The sequence below is a fragment of the Panthera tigris genome, chromosome F3 (genome assembly GCF_018350195.1).
Source record: "Panthera tigris isolate Pti1 chromosome F3, P.tigris_Pti1_mat1.1, whole genome shotgun sequence".
Taxonomy (NCBI): domain Eukaryota; kingdom Metazoa; phylum Chordata; class Mammalia; order Carnivora; family Felidae; genus Panthera; species Panthera tigris.
Window position 1 is genome coordinate 39513711 of NC_056678.1, and position 12934 is coordinate 39526644.

The following is a 12934-nucleotide window of genomic DNA, read 5'->3' on the forward strand; positions in this document are numbered from 1 at the left end:
TACGTCTCACAATAAAAAGGAATGAACTATTGATTTGTAACAGCATGAATGAATCTCAAAAGCGTTATGCTCAAAACCAGTGCAAAAAGAGTACATTGTGCATGATTTTATTCACATAAAATTCTGGAAAAGCACATGACTCTACATGACAGACGAGCAGTTGTCAGGGGAAGGATGGGGTAGCAGGACAGGAGGGGCTCTAGGGAACTTTGGGGGAAGGGGTGATACAGATATCCCGCATCTTGATTGTGCCGTGTTCACAATGTATGCACACGTCAAAACTTAACACATATCTGCATCCATTGTATGTGAAGTATACATCAATAAAGCTGTTTGTAAAAGCTGTATACCCCTGGCACCTGAGTGGCTCAGTCGGTTTGGGTGTCTGACTCTTGATTTTGGCTCAGGTCATGATCCCAGGGTCATGAGATCAAGCCCTGCACCGGGCTCTACAGTGAGCACAGAGCCTGCTTAAGATTTTCTCTCTCTCTCTCTCTTTCTCTCTCTCCCCCTCTCCCCAGCTCTCTCTCTCATAAAAAAAAATTATTATATGCCACTGAATTACTTTCAAGGAAATTGGAACCTGTCCATGTCCCCATAAAAATTGCTCTAAAACATGAGCTGACCGACCCTCTAGACTGAGTCTTTGATTCACTCTTTAACCCCCAAGACTCAGTACAGCAAGCAAGCATTTAACACTCAGTAGTCCCCATTTCCACAGAGGCTGGTGGTTTCAGGCCGCCTGTGCTCATTGTGTTCTCTCCCTGCAAGTGACCTCCTGCTTCTTTCTTCTGCTCTTCACGCTTTATTCCAGATGCAGCTCAGCAATCTCCTGAAGCCGAGTCAGCCCCCTTCTTGGGCTCCTGTAGCTCCTGGGCATATTTCTTGCCTCTACTCACCCCTTCCATGAACCTGTACACCTAAAGGGGTTCTTAACCGTTTATCGTGCCTCAGTCACCTTTGGCAGTCTTGTGAAGACTTCCCAGAATGAGATAAACTACACAGGCGCGTGCAGTGAACTGATCACGACATATGGTGGTTGAACTATCAAAACACATATTTGATGTAATAACACGTGCCTTTTTACGGGTGTATTAAATGACAATATCCAGCAGTAGGTCAAATAACTGCCATTATTTCAAAGTAGCGATATGTATATGCAATATTTCAAGAGAGCTGCACACAGCTGTGATAGGATATGTATATGAAAATATATGTGTTTCCTGGTGACCACGGGTCACAGGTACGGCTGATGCTACTGTGTTTTCCAACGCCGTTTCTCTCTGAAGGAAATACTGCGTTCCAGTTAGAGGTTACTGAAAATGTAATTTTTTCTCCATTCAAGTTCACAAAGCCGCTGAATTCCATCCAAGGACAAGGATCCATGGACACCTGAATAAGAACTGCTCTTTAGAGAGGCTGTGTACTATTTATCTTTGTGTTCTCAGTGCTCTTAGCCACACAGGGGGCAAGGGAAGCTTAAGGGCCCGGGACAAAACACCGTAACGATAGCAATGACAATATTACGTAGGAATTCAAAAACAAAGACAAATAATTTCTCCCGTTAATAATTGTTACCATTGCTGCTAGTATGTTTCCACCAGACTATGTCCTGGAAAACTGTTCGCTCAATGCCAAGGAACTTCAGATACATCTACCTGAAACCGCATCGTTCTTTGGCCACCTTGTAACATAGTCTGTAATTCGCCAAGTGTTAACATTAAGCCAGGAAAAGAGAGTATATAAAGACTGAGGAGATCTAGCGGAAGTCAACTCCCTCACCATGACCTCACTGTGTCCATCCGATGTGACCTTCACATGGATGGTGTGGCTCTAGATACATGAGGAATGTAAGAAATTCCCTTGGCTCAGTCTTCTCCTCCTCATTGCAGCAGACGATAACGCAAGATGCTTTGTCCCAACCACGCCTCTCTCTTAATATTTCTAAATACTTCCTTTCTTCTCTTTACTGTTGCAGTTCTTGTTGAGAGCATTTCGTAAGAGTGTAAAAATAATGAAGTAGGCTCAAGTGAACTGGAGTAACAATGGAGCACCTTGTGGGGAAAAACCCTGTTCGCTGTGAATTTTCACATGACCCTCTTCGGTCTCATGCTGCAGATTCAGCCATGCGCTCTGGGGCCCAGCTGGCGTGTGGAGGCTCAGGCCACAGAAGGAAAAGGCATCTCGTCCGCCTCCCACTCTGTGGGACCCATTTCCTCCAGTATTTGAGGAGGACTGGTTTCTTCACTTCAAGCAGAGTTCACGTGAACTAAGGTGAGTTTAAAATTTTGACCTTAAAGCCTCTGTTTTCACTCCCACCCAAGAAGTTTTTAGAAGCCACTCTTACCCTAAATCAGTCAGATTCAAAAGAATGTTGAGCAAGCCTGTTATCCACCCACACCCCTACTCTGTCGGAGCCCTAAACATCTGCAACATTAAAAATGAGATAAGCAGTTTAGGAAACAGTATGTGAAGATAGTGGCTTGTTGCCTGAACAAGGACTTGGGAGGTCCCACAGAACTACCGAGTGAGGACAGACCCCGCTTGCTGGAGGAGAGAGGCACAACTCTGAAGTAAGCTGGCTGATGTGCAGAACATTCTGCCCGTGGCAGAAATGAGCGTCTTTCCCGTCTCCACTCTCTCGCCCTTCGTCCACAAACGTGTTCAAATTGATTGCATTGTAGAGTAGTAACAACTACCTTTACGCCACTTCTCCCCAAAGTTAGCAAACTGCCACCCCATTATCTCTGTGTTCTAACTTCTTAAGCGCAGTCCACAGCTGGTGTCCTCACTTCCTCCCTATTGCTCTCTTCTCTAACCTCTCTCAACTCTGCCTCCAGCCACCAGCCTCCACGCTGGATTGTAGTCTGTAAGAAAGGAGAATGTCAAAGTCAAGGACTCCATAATTGCCAACTGGATCCAATGGATGGCTTGGAGTCCTTGGCTGGCCCAGTCCAGATTGACACCTGACACTCCTTCCACCTGAAAACAGTCTTCCCTGCTCTCCTTCTACCTCTTAGTTGTACCCGCAATGTCTAGTTTGACGTCCACATTTTAACCCAAGTTCAAATGGTTGCAAAGAATCTAGTTTATGGTGCTTTGTAATGCCAAGATCCTTAATAGTCAATAATTGTACATTATTCTTTTTTTCTGTTTTAAGTCGTATTTTCCATTCCATTTCCCCACAGGTGTTTTTCTTAGCTTTCCTGAGATATAAATCACATATCATACAATCCATCCACTTTGAGTGTATAATGCAATGGTTTTTGGAATACCCAGAGTTGGGCGATCATCACCAGAATCCACGTTAAAACATTTTCATCACCCCAAAAAGAAACCTTGTACTGATTGGCAATTACTCCCCTTTCCCTGGTCCCCTACCACAGCCCTAAGCAACCACTAATCTACTTTCTGTCTACAGGTTTGCTTATTCTGGCATTTCATACAAATGGAATCATACAATATGTAGTCTTTTGTGACTGGCTTCCTTCACTTAGCATAACGTTTCAGGGTTCATCCATGTTGCAGCAGTATCTGTACTCGTTCCCTTTTATAATCCAATAATATTCCATTATATGGATATACTACATTTTATTTATTCATCACTTGGTGGACATTTGGGCTGTTTCTACTTTTTGGCTATTGTAGACACTGCTGCTAGAAACATCCATGTACAAATTTTTGTGTTACCCACAGATGTTAAACCCAATTTATTTCTATGTTTCAAAGTCTTTTGTTATCAATAAGCTTTTCATGTATCTCATCCACAAACTATATACATAAATTAAAAATTAAATTAAAAATTAGAAATAAAAATTAAAAGAAAAAAGTTTCTGTGACCATAATTCACCAAATACATGCAAAAAAATTGGACTGAATAGTAATACTGAGTAGTAATAAATTCCAATTATTGGTAATACACAATCAAAGCCTCAGAAGTATATTGCAAAATTTGACAATTATTAAACATAATAAGTAAAATTTGGAGGGGGTTCCTGGGTGGCTCAGTTGGTTGAACGTCTGACTTCGGCTCAGTTCATGATCTCGCGGTTTGTGAGTTCAAGACCAACATCGGGCTCTGTGCTGATGGCTCAGAGCCTGGAGCCTGCTTCTGATTCTGTGTCTCCCTCTCTCTCCCTGTTCTTCCCCCACTTGCGGGCGCTCTCTCTTTGTCTCTCAAAAATAAACTTAAAAAATTTTTAAGTAAAATTTTGTTGGAAATATATCCATTACTAGAGATGAACTGGGTTTATTTTCCAAATATTAGTTCATGGGTCTGTGGATGCCTTTGAATCACACTGAAATAGTTTGGCATAATTACATCTTACTACTTTTTTTTTTTTTTTTTTTTTTACAGATGCAATCACTGAGAAACACTTCAAAATACACAAGTGAGGGCACCTGGGTGGCTTAATCGGTTGAGTGTCCGACTTTGGCTCAGGTCATGATCTCACGGTTTGTGAGTTCGAGCCCCACTTTGGGCTCTGTGCTGACAGCTCAGAGCCTGAAGCCTGCTTCAGGTTCTGTGTCCCCCTCTCTCTCCACCCCACCCCTGCTTGTGCTCTGTCTCTGTCTTTCAAAAATGAATAAACATTAAAAAAAATTTTAACAAAATACACAAGTGAAGGAATGGAAGTATTCTACTTATACCATTGTTGCTCAAATCTTTGACATCCAGGCTAGCCAGAACCCCACAATCACTTTGTAATCTATCATCAAAAATTATGTTTAGGTCTCCCTCCAAAAGTGCTAAAAGCAAACAGCCAAAACCACCTGATTCGTAAAAGGAAGTGTGGCCCAGTCCTTAGTCACTCACTTTCTCACACCTGCGTCAGTGTTTAGAATGGCCCCTTTGTTTGGAGCCCAAGTTTTTGTTCACTCCCCAAACACATCACAGTAAGATGGTAGGCAAGAGGGGTGCCTGTTTCCTGTAAAGTGGGAAGCTGACTTGTTCTCAGGGGGATCTGTTTCAGAAAAGGGTGTAAATATGGACAACGGACACCTGAAAGTTGCTTCCCTCACCCAGACTGTGATTTCATTTCCTACAACCACTTTGACTCTCGACTCCACAGCTCCAGATCAGCCTCCACGGAGGCCCAGACCCGCAGCCCACAGTGCACTGCTTGGCCAGCCCTCAGGTCCCTCAAGAGTCCCACATACAGCTAATCTCCCCCCAAATCTATCTCCCTGCCCATCTTCCCAGGCACCCTCATCCATTCTGTTCACCACCCTGCCACTAGATTACTATGCTACACTGTGCTACTATGATCTAGTCACTGACCTAGTTGAAATCCTTCATGGGTGCCCCAGATCTGTCTTGAACTTTTGCACATAAAGCATCTCCTCCAAGAGACAGAGTGAAGCCAGATCCTCTCCAGAGAAAGGGTGCAAGTTCTCAGCCTCTAACCTTCTAACACCCAGCTAAGCCATCCAGGAGACAGGATAGGTTAGTAGTTAAAAGGATGGACTCTGGAATGGGACTACCTGATTGAAGGCAGTCATTCGAGGGGTAACCTTGGGTGAAGTCTTTGACCTCTCTGAGCCAGTTTCTTCACGTACAGAGGATAATAACACTGTCTTTCTTAAAGGGTAGGTATAAAGATGAAATGATGAAATGTGTATAATATGCTTAGTACAGTGTGTGACACATGATAAATTCGAGTAAGACCTCAATGGATCCTAGTGGCCAACATCATGAAATAAACCACCGATGTCTTAGGTTGAGAATCCAAAGGCATTTCAAATTGGGAAAGCCCCTTTTCCAGCCTCATCTCCTGTCTCTCCCCAACGTTTCCCCCACAAGCTCCCCATACCATACCACTTGCTCTCCTCCTCCTCTCTCCCAAACCAGCTTTTCACAGCCCTGAGTCTTTGCTTTCAGCCTTCCTCTCAGCTAGAATTCTTTCTTTACCATCTGCCTTGTGAATGGCACCTTCCCAACAGCTTCCTTGGTTGTTTTGTCTCAAGTCTCCTTTGCTGATCACTCTTCTTCTTCCAGAACTCTCAGTGTTGGAGTGCCCTAAAGCTCAGTCCTTGGACCCCTCCTCTTCTCTATCAATGCTCCCTTTATGATCTACCTAAGTCACCAGTCTTTAAATATTTATATGCTGATCATTTCCAAATATGTCACCAGATCAGACCTCTCTTTCCACTTATTGACCTCCACTTGGATATCCAGTGGATGTCTCAACATGGACAAATGTGAAGTCTTAGTCTTACCCGCAAGTCTGCTTCATCTATCTGCACGTTGCCCCCCAAATGTTGCTGGCAAACTCCAGCCTTCCTGCTGCTCATGCCAAAAATATTTCATATCTAACCCATGATAAGTCCTACTGGTTGTACCTTCAAAATATGTCCAGAATCTGATTACTTCTTATCCCCTGTACTGTCATGAACCCTGGTCAGAGCCATTATCCTCTCTTGTCTGGATTACTAGTCTCCCTGCTTCAAACTTGCCTCTGCAAGTCTATTCTCAGTATAGCAATCGGAATGACCTTTTCGAAACCTCAGTCTCATCATGTCCGCCTCTGCTCAAAACCTAGCAATGGCTCCATATTTCTTCACATTTCTTTCATTATAAAACTCAAAGTCCTTTTTTTTCCCCTTAATGTTTATTTATTTATTTTGAGAGCAAGTGAAAGCGAGAGCAGGGGAGGGGCAGAGAGAGAGGGAGAGAGAATCCCAAGCAGGCTGCACACTGTCAGCACAGAGCCTGACATAAGGCCCAATCTCACAAACTGTGAGATCATGACCCGAGCCAAAATCAAGAGTCAGATGTTTAACTGACTGAGCCACCCAGGTACCCCCTCAATCATTAAGATAATGCTTAACAGTCCAACTCCTTTACTTCTCTACCCTCACTTTCTATTACTTCCCCCCACAAGCTCTGTTCCCGGCACACTGCCTTCCTTTTTATTCCTAAATCTGGCCAGTAGGCAATTTTTTATTTGCCTTAGCTATTTTCTCTGCCTGAGGACCTTCCACCAAGATCCCCACGTGACTAACTCCCTCAGCAACTTCAAATCTTTGCTTATATCTCATCTTCTCCATGAGAACTCCCCTGACCCGAGCTGGGGCTCAGACATAGCCACCTGAACCCAGAGCATTTCTATTCTCTATGTGGTTTCCCAGGTTGCTCTATGCCAGAACTAGTCTTACCTGGGCCTCTGAGGAAGTGAAAATTAAAAATTCACTTTGCTGAGTCTCTCCTCTGGTCCCACGCTAGGTCTTGTGAAGAAAAGGAACCATCCTGATTTCATAGGGATCAAGTCACTTGACCCAGATCACCAGGCTTATAAACAACAGAGACGCAGAGCCATGTCGGCCTGATGCCTACACTGCACCCTTTCTTCAGACCACTCTGCTGAATGCTAGATGCTCATGTCCTTGCCCTGCCCCTCTACCTGTAGAATGTTAGCCTACTTCCGGTTCTGGAGAGTCAAATGAAAGGCAGTCAGCTTAGGGGTTTCTTTTTTTGTTCTTTTAATGCCAAGTCATTGTGTTATGTCCATCAATCTAAGCTTGAAACAAACAAAACACATGTGTAATACATTCCACGTTTTCATCTATAGGTGCTAATGACAGAATCGCTTTGAGCAAGAAGGTGTGCTAAGTTAGAATCTTGCTCTGCATCCCGCTGGGTTCCTGGGTGGCTATTTGCAGTCTTCCGGCCCTTTCTTCTCTTTCTCCCGTCCCCACCCCTCCTTAATTGTTCTCCAAGAGAAAACAAGAACTCCAACCAACTGATGATGTTCTTTCCATATTTAACATTCCTTGTCGGTGAGTAGTCATTTTTATGAGCTAAGAGGCACTCTCCACAGTGACACCAGGGCTAGAATCATTCTCCTGGGCTCAGATTCTCACTCTGCCACTGTCTAGAAGCGCTATGCGAATGATTTAGCCTCTAAGTTTTAGTATACTCAGCTTTAAGCTATTAAAAACAAAAGCTCTTCCTTTATGGAGACTGTAAGGATGTTCAGAGAGAGTGCAACGAGGTACTTAGCACTGTCGCTGCACAGAGCAAGTGAGCACTCGGGGGACAGTACTTATTTTGTTGTTATTCCACAGGTGCTGGCTGGGAGATGTCAGTGCCCACTGCTCCATCCATGAAGCGATCAAGCCGCTGTTCCCCACCCAAGACTCAACACGCTCTGGAAGACAGTCATCTTAACTGTTTCTATAGTCAACATCCATCTCGTGAAATGACCTTATTTGTTAATACTAGTAAACAGAAATTTCTGACTTCCTTGTTGAAGGAATGTTGTCATTGAGTTCCGAATGCTTACCTTAAAGGGAACCACTTTCATATCATAGAAATAAAATAGCCACTCTAAATACAAATGGTTACGAATTTTATCTTTATCTATAATCCACATTCCCAGCAAGCGTTCTGTAAACTTTCTTTCCGATTCTCAGGAAACTGCAGCTTCCTGCCACTTCCCCTATTAATCCAGTTGTAGTCACATCTCCTCACTGTCTATTCAACTACATGATCAAATAAGAACACAGACTTACTGAAAGTTCGACTAAAGTTAGACATCAGCTCTCAATATCTAGTTAATTACTGTTATGCTTTTATGATTAATTCTTTGAAAGAAAGCTAATTCAAGAAGCTTAGTTATGCAAAACTTCAGAATAATGGCAAAGACCATTTCTTTTTTCCTTTTTCTAAACATTGTAAGACAACTGCTTTACCATTTATATTCATTTTCACTTTCCAGGAACAGGAAGAAATATTTAAAGAATTTCACCAACAAATCACCAGACAGAAAGAGGATTTACCAGACTATAGAAATCTCTGAAAACAAATTTAAAAGTTAGTAACAAGTTACTATGCATGATCTCCCTTCCAGTCTTCTTATTCGTATCCAAATAACAACATACCAGCTAGCTGCTCACAGTTTTATTTTCTGCGGTACTTTTCCTAGGTGCAAAATGTTTGACCCTGCAGACTAGGTGACTCAGCACTTTCAAATTGCAGATCTCAGGTTTAGAGGGTGGATGCCCTCCTCTCCTCCTGCAAGTACTGCAGAGAAGATACCAGGATGGAATTTTCTTCTTCTTCTTCTTCCTCTTCTTCTTCTTCTTCTTCTTTTTCTCTTGAGGTTTGAAAGGTCAAAGATGCTAAACATATGCCTCTCTAACAATGAACAAATGAACGAACGAATGAATGAACAAATATAAAACAAAGAGAAATAAGATTGGCAGAAAAACAATTCTATCTGATTGCTAAAGAGATTATAGTACTGACACATTAGCATTTAAATTGCCCCAGGAGGACATGAGGGGAAATACCTCACTGATGCTAAGGTGGTAGGGAAGCTGGTCAAGTTTGCACCTTTTTTCCTACTATTGTTTAACTGGAACGGTTCTTTCCAGTTCATCCTGTTCCAGGACGAACAGACCACGGTGAAGGTGAAACAGGCATTAAGAAAGCTAATAGTTCACACAAAGGCAAATGAACTCTTTTTTTTTTTTTAATTACAAAGACGATGAAGCTGAGTAATGGAGACTTTTGAGCACTATGCTTTTCTAGCGATACATATACTAGTGGTTCCCCAAACTTGCAGATGATCAAACCACAAGGGGAGGTTTTTATAAATGTACATCTACAGTCCCCTTCCTGCCCCCAATTCTGATTCAGTAGGTGTGTGGGGTGGGGCCCAGCAATCTGTAAAACACTCACCCCACCGACTCCTTTGCAGGGCTAAATTTGGGATCAGACAGCAGATAAACAAAGGTGCAGCAAAACAAATGGTGAACCACACCTCCCCCAGCCCGACTATAAATCTTGTGGATAAAAGAGAGTTCTTGTAAAATTTAGGAGGATGCATCCTCGAATGCTAACGCTGTTAGTAAATATCAGTGGTATTCATTGTCTTAACTTTTAAAATTCCCAATGAAATCCTAACCTTAAAAAGTTATTTCAGGACATGACCTTGTCTCCCAGTTCCTGTTTATAGTGATGAGCTCCACATATCTCTGCGCCTGAAACAAAGACTTCTGAGCCAGGCCCTGTGTTTGCTAATTTCCTTCGATTCGCTCCCTTAATCTTCACAGCAACCCCTGGAAATAGCTACTCCTATCCCTGTTTCACAGATGAGGAAGCGGAGGCTAGGAAAAGCAAATCATTTTAGGGATAAAGCCAAGATGTAAACGATGTCTCTTACTGGCTTGGTTGGGTTGGTTGGTTATTTGGAGGAATTTACACATGAGATTTGGATCTGTTCTTTAAAAAATCTCAGGCCGGTAGAATCCTCAGACACTTGGCAACATCGGTTGGGGTGGTCATCGTGCCAGGTGCTGGGCAGATACGAAGAGATACAAACAGCTCCCTGCCAGAGAAGGGCCTTTCCTGGCCCCTCACAGGGTGGTGGAGAGGAAGAAGGAGTGATCTCCCACGAGGTTCTTCTGGACTGCGTTCAATTATCTGTCCCATTGTCTCCAGGAGCATAGTCTTTGCCATCTGAACTGTCACATCTGCACTCTTGATTCAGAAATGTGTTCACCCAAATCGTGGGCGCAGAAGGCCGTGTGAGGGACACTGGTGGGAGGGGCTGACTGGGGCCCTCTTTGAAAGCCTTCACAGAGGATGTGGCTTGCGAGCTAAATGTTGAAGGATGAAAAAGACTTCACTAAGCAAAGGGGAGAAAGGGTGTTCTAGGCCCAGAGCAGCATGTGCAGAACCTGCCTGGTCTAGCAGGAGACCTTAAGGCTAAGGTGCAGCTGAGGGCAGGGGCCACGGAGTGGGGAGGGAAGCTACACAAAGACAAAGAAAGGGATTGTATGCTGTGTGAGGAGTTTAGATTTTAAAACATGCACAAGGAGCCAACAGTGGTTTTAATGCAGCAGTTACAAGACAGAATTTGTATTTTATTTTATTTTTTAATGTTTTTTTCATTTTTGAGAGAGAGAGAGAGAGAGAAAGAGACAGAGCGTGAGCGGGGGAGGGGCAGAGAGAGAGGGAGACACAGAATCTGAAGCAGGCTCCAGGCTCTGAGCTGTCAGTACAGAGCCCGACGCGGGGCTCGAACCCACAGACCGGGAGACCATGACCTGAGTCAAAGTTGGACGCTTCAACGACTGAGCCACCCAGGTAGCCCCTGAATTTGTATTTTAGAAAGCCAGTGCTTGCCACGGGGTGGAGAAGGAGCTGTACACAAGCACACAAGGAAGGCTGGTGGGACATGCCAGGACATATCCAGTCCAAACTAACACAAGGATCCTGAGGTTAAAGGAGGGACTTCTCTGGACAATTTTCTCAGGTTGAGGGTGCAAGCTTTGGGGTCTGGTGGCTGAAAACTGGCTTCAGACCTCTGTCTGTGACTCACAGGCAAGTTTTGGGCAGCCACTTAGGTGGCTGGCTACAGGCTGAGGGGAAGAGGGGAGAGTACGGGAGCCTCCAAGGTCTCTAAGTGGGCGGGTGAAGGCACATGTCATGAACCAGGCTGGGGACACAGAAGAAAGACCTGTGTCTGAAGGAAAAGGCAGTGCGTTTGGTTTTGAACATGTAGAGTTTGGGATGCCTACAGGATTTTCTTTCCAATAGGTAGTTGGAGACACAGATTTAAAAAATGGTCAGAACCAGAAGAGCAGATTCGTGAGTCATTTGGGAGCACATTTGAAGCCCTGGAAATGGAATTTCGGGGAATGCTAATTCATAGGGCATACTGATGGAAACCAGAGTAGCAATTGTTTTGTTCAAAATGGAACCTGTAGTTCAGGTTTATCCGAAACACATACAACAAATACACACTGAGCACCAACTGCATGCCGGGCACTGCCCTGGAGCCTACGATTTGAACAAGCAGACCAAGCCACCAAGAGCTGGCACTGTCACTGGGGAGTAAGGCCATCCACGCACTGTGGGAAGACCACTCAGAGGGAAGTAGGCAGAGGGCAGAGATGTTGAGCGCCTGTGGGAGGCCCATGCTAGCTCCAGGGGTCAGGAGGCTCCTTCTAAGCCCTTTATGGGCATTATCCCATTAATCCTTACAAAAACCCAATGAGGTAATATGGTTATTATCTTCACCTTAAAAATAAGGAAACCAACCTATAGAGATGTTAAGTAACTTGCCCCTAGTTACTTGCTAGGTAACAAGGGAAGAACAAGACAGGGATTTTACTAGCTTACAGCTAGTAAGCTTTTCGAGAAGCCCTTGACCCAAACAATCTAGCTCCAGACAGAGTTCATGCTCTTCCCTCCTCCATGAATTGCCTCTCGCCGTCTGATAAATGCTCAGAGAAAATGAGACTTAAAGAAGGAAGAAGAGATTAACAGCACATCACAGTGGTTAAGAGCACAGTGGTTCAGGTTGTATCTGGAAATAGCAAGCGGTTGGTGTCTGCTATATTCTTATTTAAAGCATGGCAGCTTCACAAAGAAGTGGTCAGAAGCCTCAAATTCAAATGTGAGCTCACTATTTGCTAATTCTGTAACCTGGGAACAGAAAATGACCTCTATGAACCTGTTTTTTTTTTTTTTTTTCATCTAGAAAATAAATCTAACTCACAACTCAAAGATTACCCTGAAGATAAAGGGATATAACCACATGAAACACATATCAGTCTCGAGCACACAACGTTGCCCTCAACAGCTGGTGGAGCTGGAGAAAGGTCCCCGTTGCAGATAACACACCATCGCTTCCGCATAAAAAGCTGAAGCTCAGAGTGGACACAGCATCTAAAACAAGATTGTTGGGGAACCTGTTTCAGTCCATGGAGCATGCAATCTTTAATCTCAGGGTCATGAGTTTGAGTCCCATGAGATTACTTTAAAAAAAAAAAAAAAAAAAAAGTAAACAGGGGCGCCAGGGTGGCTCAGTCGGTTAAGTGTCCGACTTCAGCTCAGGTCATGATCTTGCAGTTCGTGGGTTTGAACCCCTTGTTGGGTTCTGCGCTGACAGCTCACATCCTGGAGCCTGCTTCAGATTCT

General features: G+C 43.9%; 1 long non-coding RNA gene across 1 annotated transcript; it reads left to right on the top strand.

Annotated features, from left to right (window-relative positions):
* The first annotated feature begins 1902 nt into the window (after positions 1 to 1902).
* Positions 1903 to 8355, top strand: LOC107180043. The gene is made up of 2 exons (XR_001510785.2): positions 1903 to 2274; positions 8068 to 8355. It is a non-coding gene; the product is annotated as an uncharacterized LOC107180043 (long non-coding RNA).
* Positions 8356 to 12934: the final 4579 nt, after the last annotated feature.